Consider the following 6,000-nt stretch of genomic DNA (forward strand, 5'->3'; position numbering starts at 1 on the left):
TTAATTCTGTTAATCGCCCCCAGGTAAAGATTAGCTGCTCTTGCCAATTTAATTCAGCCTCAAATGATTCTGCTACAAGGTCACTTTTTCTTTTTCTTCCTCTCTTCCTCCGTCTCTTTATTCACCCCCTCCTTGCCCACCTCCCCCCCTTCCTATCCCATCTCCCTTTCTCCTCCATTTCTCTTTCCGTGAGCAGGATTGAGTTGTCATGTAGTTCTAATAGGCAGCACAGGGAATCATTAGTCCACTTCGGCTCCCTGACTGATGGGTATTTCACTCCAATCATCTGAGTACCGTGCGTGTGTTTATGTAGGTGTGTGTATGTGTGCGTGCGGAAAGAGCAGGACTGCAACCCCCCCCCTCCAACACACACACGCACACACACGCATCCTCCGCCTCAGACATCACCATCCCCCCACCCACCGCTGCATTGTGCGCCTGCTGCTATTGACGGAGTGTCAGAGCTGAGGGGAGATGTCTTAATCAACTTGGACACACTGGGCATTGATTTGACAAGCTGCTGTAATGACCTTCTTGTTTGCGTAAAGGATCACTGTTTATCTGGGCCACAACTGATGCGCTGAGCATGCCTCATTGTCATGGAAACTATTATCACGGCTGAATTGGGATGGGGCTTAGTCTTAGGATCTCGCTTTTTCTCTCTGTGTCTCGCGCCGTCTCTGTCATGCGCACAAACACACTGTCTCTGATACACACGTGCAGCATATTTATACTGATATGTTTGGGGTGTCCAGACGTGTGTGTGTGTGTGTGTGTGTGTGTGTGTGTGTGTACTGTACATGTTTCCTTGATGTTTAACACCCCCAGTCAAGATCCTCAGGGGTCAAAGGAAAATGCTATAATTGGTGTCAACATCTTTCACATCAATGTTATGGAAATCATTACAGACTGGAAGGATTGACTGAGAGGGCTCAATAATCCCAAGACGGTCGTTTCATTTACCTGCCTCTCAGCTCTTTCGGAAAATTATTTTAAACGTTGTAGCTCATTGATTTACTAAATGACCCATAATGACATCTAAAACGGACAGTTAATTCCCAATGGGAAAATGAAGAAGAGAAAAAAATGTATAGTCATTTTACAAAGATAAGGCAGATTGTTGTTTTAAGCTTTAAAAATGCTCTGTTTTTAAAATGTTATATGATTCTCACCTTGATCTTAGAGGCTGTTTGACATTGATATTTTTAATATAAATTATGATCTATCAACCAGCTCGTGCTTAAAGATGAACAGAAAGATTGCCTTTGTTTGTGATCAGGCATCAACACATGAACCTGGTTCATGGCCACCGACACACCCTGCCGCCTTAAGAAGAAGACACTCTTGCTGAGTCGATTTGCAGGGATCTCAGGTTCAGGGTGCTGTCAGCTTCTGTCAGGGCAATCAGCAACACTCAGCCTCCCCTGAATAGCCTGCACAGCAGACGGTAAATATTATTGGCATTCTGACACCCTCTCGCTGCGACCAAGTGTGTAAAATTGTTAATAAGGAACATGATGGGGCCACTGCATGCTGTCGTGAGAATGGAAAAGCTTGCTCTTGTTGGCAATTATCCAAATAACAGGATGAGGCGTCTGAGGACAGGTGATTTAAGTCCTCAGCTGAGTGCTGGAGAGGTTTGTTTTGGCAGGGAGGAAGTGAGAGAAAAGTCACAGAGGTCACATGGTAAACATTGTCCTTGTGCTATATCCATCAATCCAGCTCCTTATAAAATGTACACGAGACCCTTGTATGCACTGTTTGGAAAAATTGCTAAAGACATGGTCCATAGACGAGGCACTTTAACACTTGAGGGCTATTCTACATTATGTATGATAGTCATCTTAACAATACTAAAACAGGTAAAGGTTGTTGGTGTGTCAGCTTTAAGTATGGCTGAGAACGAGCTGCTTGTTTACTGAAATCCACTGTTATTAGTTATTTCTATGCCTCCCCCTGAAAGTCTCAATGTGACACTGCGATAAGGCAAACAGTATTCCTTCCCTTGCAAAGAGCACGTAAGTCATTACTTTTAAAGGCACAGTATCTCCAAGTCGCAGAAGGACACGTTGATAGCAGAATAAAGTACACAATCGTAAACGTTTATGCCAGTGTTTCTCACTGTATGATTACGTTTTTATGGTTCATGTTCTGATATGGCTTGTTTTTTCTGCCACTGCCAAAGCAATGAGACAGGCCCAGAGGTGGCATTTCTCCTCTGCTTTATGGGGGGGAGAGATGCCTAGAGGAGAGTCCTGCTCGGTTTCATTCGGTAAACACACTGCCAAGCTAAATGGCTGATCAATCAATTTCAGTGGGATCGATCTGCATCAGTTCTGCCCGCATGCACACACCCGGAGCCACTTTATTGTAAATCAATCATTTTGAAAACAACTCACAGAGGGGCCCGTCCTCACTAACAAGCCATCAATTCCAGCTGCCTGTGTAGCACCCTTATCAGGCCACAAATCAACAGCCACACAAACATCTGCTCCATTTCCATCGTTTTCCCCCGCTGCCTCGCTCTGTCTTGTACCCCCGCTCTGTCGCCGACGCTTGTCGTGTTTTGATGGTGTGTCTGGCGAGGAGAAGAGAGGAGAGGCTGCGAATCTTCACCACACCACTTAAGATAACCCAAGGGTAATAGTGTTTGCACATTTGAGAGAGAAATGAGGACAAATGCCAGGGTGGGTCATACATTCTCCTTCTGACCGGCTGTTTGACGTTGGAGTGTGAAATTGCACACTTCAGCTGAGGAGCGTGGAGGAGGAGGAGGAGGAGGAGCAGACAGGGCCCAGAGACTTATGAGATGTCCACTGATTTCTAGCTATGAGAGAGGAGTGGGTCGATGTCTGAGAAGTCATCCTGCCTCATCATAACACCTCAGGATTGGTGCTGCTCATGATGTTTGAAGGATTCTCAGGAGATATCGCAGTACCCTTGACACAGGCGAGACAGTGTTTAGAGCCGTGTATCTAGAAGCAGATTATTGCAGCTAGAAAGTTGCTGCGTTACATGTAGGTTAAAAATCCTTTAACCTTTAACACTTTTTAATGACATGCTTATCACTGTCCAGCCTTTGCGTAGACATGTTAAAGCTCCAACAGGGGAAAGAGGATTACTTTCTTAATATACCATTTGCCCCTGGAATAACTGTATCTGCAAACCCAATCCACATTAAGATGCTCCACATCCCAATGTGATGCCCAAACATTTACAGCACTGACATGACAGCACAGCGAGATACCTGGTATGATGTCTTTTGCTCATCTGCTGTCACTGTCTCCATGGAGATATACGAGCCAGTGTGGACAGAATGTGATTCGAATGCTATTCCTACCCATCACTGTGGATCCCTGTTGATTGACAGTCTGACAGGTGAAAGTGATGGAGCAGCTAATAGCATGTCAGTAAACGTAAATCAAGACTAATGCCAAGCTCAATGGATAAGCGGATTGGCGGCGTGACTTGGACCACGGGGTCACCGTCCCCTCTGCAGGGTGGGGATTGGTAAAATACAATATACATTTATCTTAGGCTTCCCCTGGTGATAGTCAAGGTCAGGCGCAGGGTCTGTTGCAATTTTACAGTACCTGTCTATTGTATACACACTGTAAAATGGTGAAGCGACATGTGAATGCAATGATACTTCTCTTGATTTTTGCTGTTGTTGTGTATCAAAAGGTACTGGGTGAATAGTGATCTGTTACCAGACTAAATCCTGTAGGGCGACTGGAAGTGCTCAGATCAGTTGCTTAAAGGTCCTGCAAAGATCAGCCCCCTGTTATGAGCAAGGGCCCCATTTCTACCATATTAAGCAAAAAAATAAATGTTATTTCAAGTGATAAATTTATGTCTGTGCTTTTTGGTTTGTGTGAAAATGTTATATTAAATGTTATAAATGTTATATTATACTATGACTTTTTTGTGGCATACACTATGGCACTTTTTGCACTTTTTTTTCATGGCATACTAAACATTGACATATGTTTATAACTTTTTTCTGGGAAACTACTGTAGTATGGTCTGTGCACCTTAAGTAAGCCTGATTAGGCTTCAGAGGGCACCAGGTGTAGCTCATTTATGCTACTCTATATACCATGCTAAACCCCAGGCTATGAAGACACTGCTCCTTATTCCTTTAGTGCTTATTTATTATTCATTCAGGTGTTTTCTGTGCTTCTTTTATTTGAATGCACTGGGGTCCTGTATGTGGCAATATGTGTTCTGATGTCGCAGGCCACATTGTTACTGGCAAGCACACTGTGGGTTGTGAGGGCTGATGTTAAAGAGATGAATGCCTGTTCCTACATTGAAGTCCGTTATACACTGTGCGATTTTAAACTGTTTCACTCATAAGATAACCATCGGGGCAGAAACGTGGTGATATCTTTTGTTGTTGCACAGTGACAGTGGTACTATTATCTTTTGTGATTTTTCTTTTTTTTTTGGAAGACTTGTTGTACTATGATCTTTTTTTTTATTCAGTCTGTATTATGAGTTTTGATGATTACTTTGGATGTTGTGCTATACTATGTCTTTTTTTCCATTTTTGATCAGCATACTAAACTATGACATTTTTTAAAATCTTTTTTTGAACAACATAACAAACTATGACATTTTTATAAAATTTTGGACGACATAGGATCTTTTGAAGGACATACTATACTATGACATTTTTATAATTTTTTTGGACAACAAACTATACTAGGATGATTTTATTAATTTTTGGACAACATACAATACTGCAACACTTCTATGATTTTTCTGATAAAATAAATTACTATACCATTTTCATCAATATTTGGGTGGAAAAAAAATTCTGGGATATTTTTATCAATTTTTGGATGACATACTATACTATGATGTTTTTATGATATTTTTGAACATATTATACTCTGACATTTTTAGCGATTTTTGGACAAAAGACTACAGCTATGACATTTTTCAGTTTTTTGATTGACATGCCTATGATGTTTTTATCTGTTTTTGGACAAAATGCTATCCAACGACTTATGAATTTGAACGACATACTATATTATGACATTTGTATCAGTTGTTGAACAACATACTGTGTCATGACATTTTTAAATCAGTTTTGGGATGACATACTATACTATTGATTTTTTTTTATCAATTTTTGTACAGACCTATTGTACCAAGTCAACTTTTCATGATTTTGGACAGCATACTATACTGTGTCATTTTATTATGATTTTGGATGTAGTTTGTCTAAAGATGTCAAAATGACATGTCAAAAAACAGCTAAAAACCGAGATACAAAATAATATAGGATGTCACAACAAACGCCAAAAATCTCATTATAAAATATGTCGAACAAGCGACCAAAAACATCATAGTATAGTATGTTGACAAATGTCAAAATATGACATAATATAGGATGGAATTATCTGGCATTTTTTCAACTTGCTATATTAATGTGATTTTCGTTATTTTTGCATTATTCTATGCTATGGCATTTCTCGGTACACTATTTTATGGGCTTTTCAGCTATTTTTGGGACATGTTTTGACATATTTCACCATATTGCTTTTTCACTATATTGGCTTTTTTAGATATTATTTCAACATTGTATGCTCTAACATGCCTCTACATGGTATACTTAGCGGTTTTCAGCTGTTTTTTGAACATGTCATATTTTGACATTTTTCATCATATTATAATATCGCTTTTTTAGATATTTTTTTGACATGCTATTTTATGGATTTTGGGGAAGTTTATGTATTCTAAAACGTTCAGAAAACCCGTAAAATAACAAATCAAATAAAATAACATAAAATGTTGCCAGAACTGACAAAAACAACATATTTTCAAAAAAATGACCCCGAAAGCAAGACTATACTATGGCAAAAATGTCAAAAACTGACATGTCCCAAAAACACATAAAAACAACTCAAACCTGCAGTATTTAGCATGCCAAAGCACGCCATGGCATAGAAAGTTGCAAAAACGGACAAAAACACCATATTTTGGCATGTT

This window comes from Plectropomus leopardus, chromosome 15 (genome assembly GCF_008729295.1).
Source record: "Plectropomus leopardus isolate mb chromosome 15, YSFRI_Pleo_2.0, whole genome shotgun sequence".
Taxonomy (NCBI): Eukaryota; Metazoa; Chordata; class Actinopteri; order Perciformes; family Serranidae; genus Plectropomus; species Plectropomus leopardus.